The 16,486-nt window shown below is 34.8% G+C and overlaps 1 protein-coding gene across 4 annotated transcripts in view; it reads left to right on the top strand.

Annotated features, from left to right (window-relative positions):
* Positions 1-2,037, top strand: part of dcc (DCC netrin 1 receptor) — a 168,207-nt gene extending 166,170 nt beyond the window's left edge. For all 4 annotated transcript variants that reach the window (XM_026243939.1, XM_026243957.1, XM_026243948.1 and 1 more), the window contains exon 29: positions 1-2,037. This exon is cut by the window's left edge and continues 711 nt beyond it. The gene's annotated coding sequence lies outside the window, so the exon portion shown is untranslated.
* Positions 2,038-16,486: the final 14,449 nt, after the last annotated feature.

Raw genomic sequence — 16,486 nt, 5'->3', positions numbered from 1 at the left:
TGGCATCATATAACAAGTCTTCTGTTCTGATATAGACGTAAATATGAAGTCTACACTTACACTAGAAGGGGGGGGGGCGCGTTTATCTTTCTGAACCCATCTACAGATATATTTTTTCCTGTTTTAAGCTTTTGTTTTTTAAAATAAGTCTTTTTTTCTCCAGGAAAAAAAGTGCACCAAAAAAACTAAACAAAATCAAATACATTTTTCAGTATATTTTAAAATATTCAAAAAAAATGTTTCCAAAAAAAAAAAATCTGTATTAGCATAAAAATTAGTTTGGCCCTTCATATATTTTTATCACAGAAAATGCATTCACATTTCACACTTGTAGAGAAAAAATTACACGTGAACATTTGATAAAAAAAAATGTAGCTACTGTAAGATTCTAAATATATTTTCTTGCCCCTGAAATACATTTTGAAATATATATTTGGTATATGAAGGTTGAATACTAATATATTTTCAATATTTTGTTTATTGTTTACAATATATTTTGGCCAGCATTTTCCCCCCTTTTTGAATTTTTAATGTTGGTATATTTGTACTGGAAAGCAAGTGAAATCACTGAAGAAGAAACAGTTTTGTGGTCTTGTGTTGTTTGTGCTGTGACCGTGGTCAGTCGGTCAGCGGAGGATGAAAAGGAGGACAAACATGACAGGTGACTGAATTCATGCTAATGTGACGCCTTTGAGACATTTAAACCATCAGCTTTCTGCTTTTTCCATTTATCTCTTTTTTCCTTTAATGTCAGGAAGCACGAACAAGTCTTTTTATGTGCCTATATATATTTTTGTTCACTTTATTTATTTGCTGTGCTGCGAGACAAAAGATGGACGATGAATGGAGGATGAAATGCGACCCTATATTTGATATTTTTCTGCTAGCGTACAGATCCTGTAGCTGTTTTTTACTGTACATATGCAGCGAGCGACTGATGGATGGTCATGGACTCGTTGGGTTTCTACGATATATATTTAATATATGGTTTAGATTGTTCCTTTCACAGTCATTTATGAAGACGATGTGATTAATTCTAGAGCTTTTATTTAGTCCATTAGGAGAATAAAGGAGGAGGAATTCTGGGACGGATTTTCACTGTGTTTCTGAAGGAAGATGCTTTGCTTCAGCATCGTAACACATGTTGGGTGTCTGATGTGTTCTGTGTGTCACGTTACATGTGATCGACAACATTCCTGACGTCTGGATTCTCCCACAATCTTGAGCGTTCTCATTCCCTCACAGTCCGTTCATCTTTCTCACAGTGACGATTCACCGTTAAATAATGTCATTCATTTAAAAAACAAAGCTCTTTTCTACATCTGATATCATAATTGGTACTTTGTAATCTCTCAATTCGGACTTTTTTCCTGCAATTATGAGTTTATATCTCACAATTCCTTTTTTCTTACAGTTTTCAGAAGTGAAAATGTGTCATATTACACATTCTTTTTATTTATTTATTAATTATTAGTTCATTTCCTGGTGAAGACAATACAAGCATCATATGACTGAGTTTTTCATACCTCTATCTGTGTAGAACTGAGCGGCGTTGGCATGGTTTGTGTCATACGGGGTTAAACATCATTCATTTCCCAGAGACTCTTCCTGTAGTTGAGCAGTGCCGGGGCTGATGGGATTGATCCTGATCAGCTGATCATTGGTGTGTCTCAGAATCACCTTCATGCAGTGACTAATTAGTGGTGTTAATGATAGAATCAGAAGGCAGCGTTCAGGAACATGAGCAGACGTGTTAGATCTTCTCTGCTCGCGAGAGGAGGAATCATTCTTATGTGTATTTTACTTCATCCTTAAATTGTCCAATGTTAGCGTCGTTAACCAAATTAGAGTAGTGATTGAGATCTGAAATGCGGTTTTCCAGCCGCTGCCGAGTCGAACCCTCCGGCTGTTTCTACCCATCACGTTGTATACGATTACTGGTTTTGTAATGCACTGTAGAACAGTCCAATGTTCCTTTTTATATAGAAATGTTATTTGAATGGTGCATTCTTTTTGTTTGATAAATAAAGCCTTTGATAATAAACCGTGTCTGTGTTTGATGCTGTTTGCAGGATTACGGGAGTGTGACTGGGTAACTGCTGCAGAAAGGCCTTTCACATCTCTCAGAAAGTCCTGAAGAGTTTATCACACAGATAGATGTGTGCAGATTAATAAACTGATATAATGGAGATATTAGAGAGCTAATTATCTACCGTTAGTTAGTTAGTTAGTTAGTTAGTTAGTTAGTTAGTTAGTTAGTTAGTTAGTTAGTTAGTTAGTTAGTTAGTTAGTTAGTCCCATCTATCTATCATTAGTTAGTTAGTTAGTTAGTTAGTTAGTCCCATCTATCTATCATTAGTTAGTTAGTTAGTCCCATCTATCATTAGTTAGTTAGTCCCATCTATCTATCTATTGTTAGTTAGTTAGTTAGTAAGTCCCATCTATCTATCATTAGTTAGTTAGTCCCATCTATCTATTGTTAGTTAGTTAGTTAGTTAGTTAGTCCCATCTATCTATCATTAGTTAGTTAGTTAGTTAGTCCCATCTATCTATCATTAGTTAGTTAGTCCCATCTATCTATCTATCTATTGTTAGTTAGTTAGTTAGTAAGTCCCATCTATCTATCATTAGTTAGTTAGTTAATTAGTCCCATCTATCTATCATTAGTTAATTAGTCCCATCTATCTATCTATCTATTGTTAGTTAGTTAGTTAGTTAGTAAGTCCCATCTATCTATCATTAGTTAGTCTATCTATCGTTTGTTAGTTTGTTAGTTATTTAGTTAGTCCCATCTATCTATCTATCGTTAGTTTGTTAGTTAGTTAGTCCCATCTATATATATATATATATATATATATATATATATATATATATATATATATATATATATATATATCTATCTATCTATCGTTAGTTAGTTAGTTAGTTAGTTAGTTAGTTAGTCCCATCTATCATTAGTTAGTTAGTTAGTTAGTAATTCCAATCTATCTAACATTAGTTAGTTAGTCTATCTATCGTTAGTTAGTTTGTTAGTTAGTTAGTCCCATCTATCGTTAGTTAGTTAGTTAGTTAGTTAGTCCCATCTATCTATCGTTAGTTAGTTAGTTAGTCCCATCTATCTATCTATCTATCGTTAGTTAGTTAGTTAGTCCCATCTATCATTAGTTAGTTAGTTAGTTAGTTAGTTAGTTAGTCCCATCTATCTATCTATCCATCCATATATACAAATATTTATATATGTGTGTGTGTGTCTACAGTATCTATCTATCTATCATTAGTTAATTAGTTATTATCTGTAGTTAGTTAGTTCAGAATAAGATTGTCTGTGAGACTAAAAGGAAAGCAGCCCCTTCAGTCTTTATTTCCATGTAAAAGTGAAGAACATCCTCTGACTGTGTTTGTTGATGAGAGTTTCTCTGTAGTGCTTAATTTGAAGGTTTTTTAATGCATTGAGTCTGTCTGTCTAAGGTGTCCGGGTTGATTTGGTGTTCCCATATCAAACCACTCTGATCTGAAGTGAATCCAGCAAACCCTGGGCAATGATCACATCTCATGTACAGTCAGTGGAACTGTAAGTGCAGTAAACGCATGAATCTGGACACAACAAACATGTTTCTAATAATACTGCACTGAGACGAGTCCTGTGCCAGCTCCAGAATAACCCGCAGCGCTCGCAGCACACAGCAGATGTCCTGTAAATGCCTGTGATTAATGGAGGCCATGTGTGACATATGCTTCAGCAGATGCTTCACATGACAGGAGAAGACTTACCGGTGTAAAACACTGTGACCATCAGATGCCTATCCCTCAGAAACATGACAGCTCTGCTCCACAGCCAGCTGAGCGAGATATGACATACACATATCAACACTGCAGGTGAAACCTTTGAGATTTGGGTCATTGTACTTCCATAACATGGCTTCTTTCAGACTCCTGGAAAGAAAGCATCCAAAATACATATTAAAGTGTTCATTTTATTGCACTTTATCTGTCTGCATCTATAGATGTCATTTCCAAACAATATGTTTAGCGTTTTCTCTTAAAACACCAATCATTACAGTTTTATTTCTCTCTATATTATTATACCGGTTTGTTCATATTTAATTTACACTGATTTAAACAACATGAAATGTGTTTGATTTCAGTATTTTCCGATTATTTTCTGCTTGAGTGATAAAAAGAGAAACCCACAATCCTCTCTGGAAAAACCTTTAACCAAAATCAAACAAAAAAATATAACCTGAATTTATTTAATGTAATGATTTGTTTCAAATATGAATATAAATTATTGGAAATGTACTACTTCACTTAAAATTAATCTGTTAAATGCTGAATGCTTTATGCTCATTTACTTTTTATTTTATTTTTTATTTATTACTATCTTTGCAATGATGTATATTTATTACATTTTAATTGGAATAACTCTAGTACTAATTTTAATTTATTTTTAGTAATTGTAGCATGCATTTGAATTAGATTTAAGTAGTTTTCGGTTTTGACACAGTTATATTTAAAATCAGCATCTCTGTTGACTTGAATAATGATGTGTTCCCTCTCTTGCATCAGCTGAAGTTCCTCTTGAATTTCTGAAATGCATGATGCATGATGAATCTGACCCAGGATCAGAAAACATTTGTTTGACATGCTTGCTTCCTTATATCAGTTTGCACTCAAGCAATGATCTGAACAGCACTGCGGTAGGAAAAGCTAAAAACCTGTTTAAGATCTCAGTCTCATGATCACATTAAGGTTTCTTCTAAGAGCAGGGCATCTCTTTCTTCACTAGGCTTCGGGATGCAGCTGTTTTCTGATCCTCTCAGCTGAAAGTGAATCTTTTTCAGTTTCTCACGCTTCACTGACAGCTCTGCTAATTTACTGCCAACAAAAGGTGCAGCGCTGCACCGGTGGGCGACAGCAACATAAGCTGCTTACAGCGGTGTTTGTGTGTTAAGTGTGTGTGTGTGTGTGTGTGTGTGAGTGTGTATGTCGCACCTGAACAAAGCGCTGCTGCTCCTGCATCTATAATGAAGACAGAATCAGCTGTGAGTCTCCTGTGATTCACTAGAATACCTGTAACAGCCACACAGGAGCCACTCTCACGATATCAGGCACAAGAACAAATGATTGAAAAACGCTCAACTGATTAAAAACCATTCTGGGATAAAAGATCTCTGATTGAAATGAATGTGCTGAATGTGAATGAATGAAAGAAATGTGTGTATCTTCTGATGGAAATCTGGGGGATGTTTGTGCCAGTGCTATTTTTATGTGGTCAAACAGCATTATTTATTTACTATTATAGAATTTATTAATAGATTGATAACACTTTTTTCTATTTATTTTTTCTATTTCTATTTAACTTAATTTTATGTCTGTTTCAGGTTTAGTTGTTGAAATTTTTGTACTTAAACTTATTTCAGTTAGTTTCCACGGCAGCATTTCTATTTATTTATTTATTTATTATATTTTGAATGTTTCTAATTTTATATCTAAGTTTTATTTGTAGCAAGTTTTTAACTTCTTTTATTTCAGCCAATGCAACATTTCAAATTGTAATTCAAGTTTTTTAATAAACAATGATTAGATGGATAGATGAAAGGATAGTGTGACAAAGATATCGCTTTCCTCAGTGGACCTTCAAATGAATGTTTTATTGTGAATATGAGATAGATCTGAAGAATGAATGCTGTATCAGATGCAGGTAATCACCTAGTCCATCTCTCTCAGAATACTCTACTATACATAATACACTGCTTTTAATACAGTAATGCAAAAGCTTTCAATGAAGCAACATCCTTCATCTCTAGTTCTAAAGCATTGTTTTCAAATTAGAAACGAAGGGTTCAACTGTTAAACTCAAACTGAGATTTGAATCCATTGCAGAAAGAAGTAGTTCTGCATAAAAGGGGTTTTTAAGACACAGTATTGTTTGTTATTTGTTTACACATTTGTGCTGTAGAACTGTTGTATAAAAACAATGTCGCTATTGCTAGGCTGTGTGTTCACGGTGTGTGTGTGTTTGTTCACTACTCACTGCTGTGTGTGTGTGTGTGTGTGTGCGCGCGCACTTGGATGGGTTAAATGCAAAGCACAAATTCCAAGTATGGGACAATATGCTTGTCCACATGTCACGTCCTTTCCTTTACTTTCCTTTCCTTTCCTAAATAGAGGATGTGCGTGACTCAGTCCTGCAGCCACTTCACAGTTCTGATGCTCCTACGGTTGAGGGTTGCCTTGTTGACCTGTTTACCCGAGCAGAAGCTGTGCTGAAAGACTGTATATTGATGGGCTGTTGACCTACATATGGAGACGCAGTGGTGGAAATGTGGTCTGCTGGTGGAGCAGCGGGAGGCTTTAATCTGCCAGAGCCCACTGAAACCAGCAGGAGATCCTCAAACACACACACACACACACACACACACAGTGGACTGCAATGAAATGCTGAAATGTGTCAGATCACAATCATCACAGTTTCCTCTTTTCCTCTTTCAGCTCGACTGCTGAAGTCTCTTGTTGAACCTGCAAGTTAAAGTTAGTTAAACTCTTGACATGTTTAGATTCAGAATAACTGAATAATAATAACAATATATTTGCTTTACTGTGTGCTTCCACAACAACATACATGAAGTATTATTATTTTTTATTATTCATATGTGATTCAAAACAAATGATTCAAACATTGAAACCTTCACATGATCCTCATCAGTTTCTGTAAATTAGTGAGCAGCATCCAACCATTATATCAGAAAAAAGCAATCACTTTATAATTAGACTAAATCTCTTGTTGTTCTGATTAAACAAGACTGAGATGTTTCCGTTCTGGCTCTGGTTCATTCATCACTCTGAAAGTAGAGGATCAGGTGAAGCATATTGCATTATGAAAGACTTTTTCTCATTTAACATTTTAACATCTGAATGTTTTACTTTTTACACAAGATAATAGTAATATTGCCTTTTAATGTCTTATCTGATATCTGAGATCACTGGAACAAAGACTAGATTAAAGATAAATGCTAAACATTTCAATTTTCATTTTTCAAATTCGTTTTATTTTTATGTGTTTGAAAGTGTTTTAATATATATATATATATTATCTTTATCTTATGCATTTATTGTCATAGTTTTTAATTAATGTTTTGAATTAGCTTTTTTTAATTTTGTCATTTTGTTGTGCTTTTCATAAATTGTATTACTTTTGTTTTTAAATAGTACTATTTAGGTTTAATATATTATTTTAGTTTTAGTTCCATTTTTTTTCTTTTTTTTTTCTTTTTTTATTATTTACCTATTCCCAGTTAGTAATTTTGGATCTTAAACTAAATGAAAATTATACATTTTGCTTAGGCAACTAACTGAAGTAAGTTAAAGTATGTTTATTAGGCTCCTTCTCTTGTTCAACATTTAAACAATCTTTTTTTTTTTACTTAACTAGAATTAACTTACATTGTATCATAAGAAAGTTGCATTTAGTTGATCAAAAAGAACAATACATTTATTACTAAATTGTAATTTATTTCTGTGATGCTCCACTGTATCTTCAGTGTCACATGATCTTCAGAAATCAGAATAATATGATGATTTACTGCTCAAGAAACATTTCTCATTATTATCAGTGTTGAACACAGTCGTGCTGCTCAATATTTCTGTGGAAACCGTGATACATTTTATTTTTCAGGATTCACAGATGAACAGAAAGTTCAGAAGAACAGCATTTATTTGAAATAGAAATCTTTTGTAACATTATGAATGTCTTTACTGCCATTTCTGATCCCTGTCCTTGATGAATAAAAGTAGCGCTTTCTGAAAATCGTTTTATTTTTCTTATCTATAATGTGTGTTCATGGCTGATTTAATCTCAGCATATTCAGTTTTCTTTAAAGGCATGATGTGTTTAATCACAAATAGATGAGGTTCTGCTGAAGGCAGAGGAGGTGGATGGAGATCATTAATCTCTAACCTGTAACTAATGAGTCCGTCGCAGCGCTGGGAAAATATACTACAGTTTAATGCCAAATCACAGCACAGACCCTCCATTACACAGCATCCCAGCAATTCATCAGGAGATGGAGATTTCCTAATCGTCTTAGTAGTCCTGAAGAACTGGCACAAGCAAATCAGCTGCTCATTAATGACCGCCATCCGTTATTCACACCAGTGAGTCCAGCTCACCAATTATAGGAGCTGCATAAAATCAGTTGTGATTATTTTTGCAGGAGTGATTCGCTGTAGATGTGAAATATAAATAGATCATTTTTCTCAAGTACTAATGGCTTCTTCACCTCCGTTCATGGGAAAGGCTCTCCGCGGGACGCTGAAGCCCACTGTGATAATAAGAGATTGATTTGACCTCACGCTTTCATTACATGCTGAACTGAAATAGACCTTTCACATTATAGACTCTTCCTGATCAACAAGCTTTGTAGAGCATGTGTGACTCTGTTTCTGTCATCCGCTGCAGTCAGAAATGTAGTATTCTGTTTGAAATGTGCAGAGATATTTCTGGTTCCTCATTATCCAAGCAGGAACTCTAGAGGGAGATTCTGGGTTTGAGTGCAAGTGAAGCTTCATTTAAGAAAAGCATGTCGACAGTAAAGAGCTGTGACGTGTGGTGCAGAGCTCTCAGCATGGTGTTTGTTTATCATTTAAGCAGGAGGCAGAATTACTTTCAAATGGATTTCATCTGGAATATTTCTGCAAAATATTAATTGGGTCATTGCACATCAACTCAAAACTAATTTAGCAATTTCTCTGAAAAATAAAAATAAATAAGATAGTAATCCACTATTGTGTAGAAGATGGTCATAATTTGTGGGAAGAATTTCACCTGGGATTCAGAGCCAGTTTACAGAGGAGTAACATCATGGTGTTATTTTCACTCAGAGATTGCTCTATAAGTAAAAATATGTAGACTTTATCAATCTTTGTTGCATTATATGCCAGTGGTGACAGTTTAACACTTTTCATGTTCTTTTACTAAAGTTTGCACTTATTTGATAGTCTGCAACTATTAAATATATTTTCATGTACTTTTGGATTTTGGTTCTTAATAAACTTTTCTTTTGTTGTCACCATTTTTAAGGTCCATTATGGTTAAATCTCAGAGATATGAAGGTTTGAAGGTTTATTTGCACATATAACATTCGAAATACAACTTTACAAATCCATTGAAGAAAAAAAGAAAAAAAAAATACTGTGCGGGATAGAGTGAGAAGACCATAAGGTCTTATGAAACCACCTCCCCAAAATCTCATTAAATGAACGTAAAATTACATGATAAAGCAAGACAATACAATCAGTACATCAAACATTTTAATAAACAAATTACCAAGATAAACTTATTTATATGTTAACATTATTTTCAGCTCTCTTTTGAAAGAATTTAGAGTGGTTTTAGTCTTTAAAGCAGGGTCTAAATGATTCCAGAGGGAAGGCCCTCTGTATTTCAGTGTAGATTGGTTGGCTGTAGTTCTACAAAAAGGAAGATAAAAATCTTTGCAGCGCCTTGTGGAGTAAGCATGAACATCCGAAGAATACATGAAAAAGTTATTTAAAACTCTGGGCATAATATTTGTCATATACACATACTTGTACATAAAGGTATTTATGCAATAGATGTTAACACTGAATATTGTCAAAATGTTATATTTTATGAAAAGCGGAGCAGATGATGACAATCTATTTGAATTACTCATAATTCTTAAGAATTTCTTTTGTATTAATAAAATCTTATTTAGATATGTTTGGCATGTTGCACCCCAAACAATATTACAGGTACAAAATGTGGGGATAGATCAAGCTGTAATATAATGTTTTCATACATGAAATATCAATTAAAGAACGAACTCTACTCAGTATACCAACAGATTTCATAATTTTTCTGCAAACATGCTGGATATGATATTTCCAGGTTAGTTTATGGTCGACAATGACACCTAAAAATTTTATTTGGTTCACTTGGCCAATTTTTAAACCATCAATTGATACCTCTATGTCCTGACAATCTCCTTTGTTTTTTGTGCTAAAAATCATAAAGTTAGTTTTTTGTATATTAAGAGAGAGTTGATTAATTTTAAACCATTTAGAAATATTTTGTAATTCTTCATTTACTACTCTTATCAATGTGTCAATGTTAGAATGAGATAATAGAAGACATGTATCATCTGCAAACATGAGTGGCATAACATTTTTACAAACAACTCTTAAATCATTGATATAAATTAGAAATAATAGAGGTCCCAAAATGGACCCCTGCGGTACCCCACATAAAGGTTTTCCCCTACTTGAGCTCAGATTGTTGAAATAAACAAATTGCTCTCTCTCTTCCAAATAATTTTGTACCCAAGTTAAGGCTATATGTTTAATGCCATAATTCTCTAATTTTGCTAAAATAATATTATGATTTACTGTGTCAAATGCTTTTAACAAGTCTAGAAATATACCAATAGTATTATTTTTCTCATGCAGATTTTTTGTAATTTTGTCGACAAACTGTAAAAGAGCCATTTCTGTAGACATGTTCTCTCTGAAGCCATACTGGTGATCATATAAGATCAAATTTTCTGTCAAGTGTTTTTATAACCTTTTATAAACTAGTTTTTCAAGTATTTTAGAAAAGAAAGGTAAAACAGAAATAGGTCGATAATTGTTAAATAAATGTGAATTCCCAGACTTAAACAAGGGAATTACTTTAGCTAATTTGAGATCTCTTGGTACAACGCCTGTTTTAAGTGACAAAGAGAGAACATATGTTACAGGCTCAATAATAGAGGAAGCTACTTTCTTTATGAGACTAGCTCCAATTTCATCATGTCCTGGAGCTGTGTCCTTCATCTTTAGTATGATTTCAAGCACTTCATTTGGAATTGGAGGATCAAATTCATTTAAGCAAGGATGAGGCAAATAAAAAAATTATGAAGTAAATTTTCCTGTATTCACAATGTTTTTTGCCAGTGAAGGACCAACATTCACAAAGAAATCATTGAAACCGTTTGCTACATCGATGGGGTTTTGATAATTCTTGATACCATCGGATAACTGAACTGGAATTACTCTATTTGTTTTTTTATCATTTAATAATTCAATTTAATATTGGGTTCTGGCTCCATGAAGTAAAATGTTAAATTGTTTTTTTTTTTTTTTTTTTTTGAATCTCCATAATTTTTTAGGCTCTTTAAAGGTTGGTTTAAAAATTATGGGGTTCTCAATACGGCCCCATGTAAAACAATATCATGAACAAGATCAAAAATTAAAAGTCTTTTAAGAACAGATATCTAAAAGAAAATTAAGATTCCTGATTTATAGAAAAGCTAATTTTAGGTTTATAACACAAAAAGTGCTTTTTCCCATTTTTGAACTGTCCCCATTGGCATATAATGCAACAAAGATGGTTAAAATATTTTATTTATACAGCTAACAATTTTAACAGTATTGTATAATAATAGATTAAAGGGAAAGTTCACCCAAAAATTTAAATGTACTGTGTATCTGCTTAACCCCGGGGCATCCAAAATGTTGGTGACTGTGTTTCTTCAGTAGAACACAAACTGAGATATTTAACTCAAACCGTAGCAGTCTATCAGTCTTATAATGGAAGCTAAAACATACAATAAAACAAAACAAAAACATACATGAACAAAACCAAATTAATGTGTAAAGAAACAAAATGATTGGTCTCTGCAATGAACTGAACAGTTTTGTATTGTTTTTTACTATTAGAACCCTCCTGAACCAAAATCCAGCAGGATGTTAAGATATACTGCCACCCATCCCTCAAATGGACCATTGACACTCTATCTATAATCTCAGTTGGAAGTGTCAATGGTCCATTTTGCGCTGATGCACTTATAAGTGTGCGATCCGCCGTAAAGCAAGAAGAAGAAGAAGACGCATCACACCCCTGCTGCTGAGAACCTGCTCAGGAGGGTTCTAACAGTTCAGACACTGTGGTGAATGAGGTAAAAAAAACTATATAAATGCTGTTCGGTTTCTTGCACAGACCAATTATTTTGTGTCTTTACACATCAATGTATCGCCACGAGCTGCAGGATTTAATTTGGTTTTGTTTTTGTATGTTTTTTTGTTGTTTTATTGTGTTTTAGCTTCCATTATAAGACTGATAGACTGCTGCGGTTTGAGTTAAAAATCTAAGTTTGTGTTCTTCTGAAGAAACAGTCACCAACATCTTGGATGCCCCGGGGATGAGCAGATACACATCAAATGTTCATTTCTGGGTGATCTATCAGTTATTTTCAGACAAGTACATTGCAGTGTTATTTTAGTATTATTTATGAACTATTATAATTTTTATTTTTATGCTTCCAGTTTTCCTTTAGGGTTAGGATACTGTCTAATACTATCAGTCAATAGCAGTGAACCGTGAGCTGACCCTCCACTGAGGATAACACACACACACACACACACACACACACACACAAACACACACACACACACACTTCATATCCAGAGACACTGATTTCTAATGTAGTCTAAAGAGCTAAAGAACTGCTCTGATAGAGTTTTTAGTTTCTTTCATGTTGTATATTTCAAAGGTTCTTCCAGTTCTGCAGCATCATTCTGATGTTTTTCCGTGACCTGATTGGCTCGGTCGTCTTTCATAGACGTGCATGATAGGAAACGTGTTCGGAGCCGGTGTACAACACAGTAGTGCATGGACTGATGAGCAAATCCCATCAACTGTTCAAGCTGCGCAGTCCTCACTATTACACACCGAGGAAACAACATTAGACTACATCTCATAATGACGAGAGACATTAATAATGAAATATTAATTGGTGGTGGATGGAGTACTCAAACTCTGTAGTACAGAAACACTTATAAAATATTACTCCAGTTAAAGAATGTGTATTCATCCTCCCAGTGTGAATATTCAACACAAATCATTTTTTAAATGTAGTGGTTGTCCGTGTGTTAGCCTGAAGACCAGCTTAATTTAGCAAAACAATCATTTCAGAGACATGGCGAGTTACAGGCTAATGTTTTTCTTCTTTTTCTGTGCATTTTACTGTAATGAAGGCTTTGTGAAAGTGCATTTTTAAACAACATACTCTCTCCTACACAAACTACAGATATTTGCTATCATGCATGCCTATGAAAGACTCTGGGACGAGTCGGAGCAGGTGTGTGGAGCTGCAGACAGGTGCATTAGCTCAGTCTGACAGCACTGCACGGTTTCCCCTGCGTCATCATTCCTGAACACTACTGTCTCACTGAACGTCACAGCCTCTTTGTGTCTAAGGGCTAATAAAATCTGAATCTGAAGCGGGAGGGTAATCATATTCAGATTCTTCATGACACTATTTGTCTTCTAATTCAATTAATTAAGAAGATTTTCAGAGTATTTGAGCTGTTAGACAGCAGGAGAGAGCGTTGATTGAGTGTTAAATGTCTCTCCTTCAGTGCCACTGATAGCTTCACATTCTGATTCCTAAACACCTCCTGGAGATACTTTTCTTGCTGTTGTAATTTTGGCTGCTCAATGTTCATGTTTGAACAGAATTATGTGTACGTGTTTCTTATTTTGCCTAAATATCATATTCTTGTTTATTTAGTACTGCCCTTCAGAAGCTACAGAAGAGAGACACATGTTTCTCAGAAGACTAAACAAGTTAAAGATGCATGAGTTAGGCTCTTAATGCTGGAGCATCAGCGAGGGTTTGGTCCTTCTGTTATAGTTGTGTTTGAGTCCCTCAGTTGTCCTCAGTGTGAAAAGATGATCTTAGAATCATACAGTCATTGTTGGAAAGGGTTCAAATACACAAAAAGAGATTTTTCTTAAGAACAGCAGGCAGTTGAACTGTTCAGGACAAACAAGGGACTAAACTATCACTAAACACAAACACACAGCTGTGGATCATTCAGATATCTGCACAGTGTTAAGAATCAAGGGGATGAAAACTTTTGAACGGGGTCATTTTTATAAATTCTATTTATAAAATAAACTATTATTTTCTCTTGTGGAAATATTTCATGTGAAATTTCTTATTCAGGTCAGTAATAAATTAGCAATAACATGCATTTTGTATGATCTCTCTTATTTTAGCAAAATAATTAAAATTGAGCAGATTCTGAAAGGGATATGCAAACTTTTCACACTCAGATGAGTCTCTACTCACTTGCAGAAGAGCAGATTGTGTTCTCGTCTGTAGTGTTTGCTGTTGAAAGGAAAGCTTTGTGCATCGGATCAGTCTTCTGGCATCTTTTATTTTCCAGCCTATTTGTAACTTCTTGAAATAAGCACAAGCTCCAGATTCACACAAATGTGTTACGCAACAGAACTTTGAAATCTTATATCCAAACTCTACCTCTCGTCTGCTTGCAAACATCATTTTCGTCGTTTACACTGCTTGTGCAAAGCTCGCTGGGAACAATCAAGAAGTGTGTTACATTACTTCATTTTAAGCAAATTAAGCAAGAAACAAAAATGATTTTTGTGGTCTGATAAACAGACTCTTCATGAAGTGCTTTTATTGAACAGCAGACACCGAGATGCTCCTGGCATCCTAGAAAGAGACTCAAATAAATAAGCAAATGAGGCGTCACAGCTGTGGAAATGAGAAGAAAAGAAAGTGATGTAGAAAGTGATGCCCTGATCTGAAGGAGTTTGGATGAGAAGGTCTGAGGACCTTCAGCAGATCTGCAGTGTTTCTGTGGAAGTCAAGCGTCTGGATTTGCTCTAACGCTGAATATAAAGGTCAGCTTATTCAAATCACCGGAGCCGGAGGATAAAAGCAGCAAACGTCTGCAGAGACTTGAAATGTCATTAAGTCAGAACAATGAGCTCTTATTATGAGCAGCGTTTGCCCTCCAAGAGCACATGAGAGCATTCAGACATCAGCCAATCACATAATAATACCTGTCAGCAATCAAATTCAATCATAATTAAACACAAAAAACTGATTCTATTGAAAGTGGTTTTGGACAAATCTTCCACATAACTGCAACTTGGCTTTTTATCTCAAAATAACTTTGGAGCCTTTTTTTTAGGCTACAGATTTGTATCTTCGAAATTCAGAATTTTTAAAGATGCAAACCCACAATTCTGGAAAAATAAATACATCTGAATTAAGATATGTTATGTGAGAAGAAAAATAAATAAATAAATAAATAAATATACAGGTCCTTCTGAAAAAATTAGCATATTGTGATAAAAGTTCATTATTTTCCATAATGTAATGATAAAAATGAAACTTTCATATATTTTAGATTGATTGCACACCAACTGAAATATTTCAGGTCTTTTATTGTTTTAATACTGATGATTTTGGCAGACAGCTCATGAAAACCCAAAATTCCTATCAATTGTGCGATATAAACCTAATTTTACTGTAGGGGGGAAAAAATGTTGACAGAAAAAATTATAATTGTAGATGTAAACTCAGAAATCAGAGAAAAAGAAAAACAATTGTCAACTCAAGTCACCTTTATTTATATAGCGCTTTAAAAAAAATAGATTGCGTCAAAGCAACTGAACAACATTTATTAGGAAAACAGTGTGTCAATAATGCTAAATGATAATGTTAAAGGCAGTTCATCATTGAATTCAATGATGTCATCTCTGTTCAGTTAGATAGTGTCTGTGAATTTAATTGTAATCAAGTCAATGATATCGGTGTAGATGAAGTGACCCTAACTAAGCAAGCCAGAGGCGACAGCGGCAAGGAACCGAAACTCCATCGGTGACAGAATGGAGAAAGAAGAATTGACAGAACAGCCATCAAGTCTTTGACAGTGTTCTATGTTCGCAGTCTCGAGCCCCCCCCCGGCCTGCGAGGGGCGATGGGGGTATGTGACGAGTTGGGCAAGAGATATACAAGAGATAAAAAGTGTTTTCGTAGAAAGAAATCTGATATTCAATAAGCCAAGCTTTATCATTTGTTTATCCATATTGCATCTGTTTTTTATTTGTTGAACCTCAATTAAATTGTTAATCTTAACTTGGTTTGCACTCTGTGACGGGAGGCAGCTAGCAGACGGTCGGTTTAGCCAGTCTGTCTGCTTCCTGACCTGGGCCCCAGTTAGTCAAGTATAAACACTAAGACTATTTGCCATATTTCTAGAGAGAAGAGTGGCGCCACGCCAGGAGGGATGAAGACCATCTCTTTTAAACAGATCAGGTCTGCCCCAAAAGCTCGTCCAATTGTCTATGAAACCTATGTTATTCTGTGGGCACCACTTAGACATCCAGCCATTGAGTGATGACAATCTGCTATGCATCTCGTCACCACGGTAAGCAGGGAGGGGACCAGAGCATATTACAGTGTCTGACATCGTGCTTGCAAGTTCACACACCTCTTTAAAGTTATTTTTAGTGATCTCCGACTGGCGAAGTCGAACATCATTAGCGCCGGCATGAATAATAATCTTACTGTATTTACGTTTAGCATTAGCCAGCACTTTTAAATTTGCCAAGATGTCAGGCGCTCTGGCTCCCGGTAAACATTTGACTATGGTGGCTGGTGTCTCTATA

The sequence above is a fragment of the Carassius auratus genome, chromosome 5, assembly GCF_003368295.1.
Source record: "Carassius auratus strain Wakin chromosome 5, ASM336829v1, whole genome shotgun sequence".
Classification (NCBI taxonomy): domain Eukaryota; kingdom Metazoa; phylum Chordata; class Actinopteri; order Cypriniformes; family Cyprinidae; genus Carassius; species Carassius auratus.
Note: the sequence above shows the minus strand (reverse complement) of the source record. Positions and strands in the feature narration are given on the sequence as shown.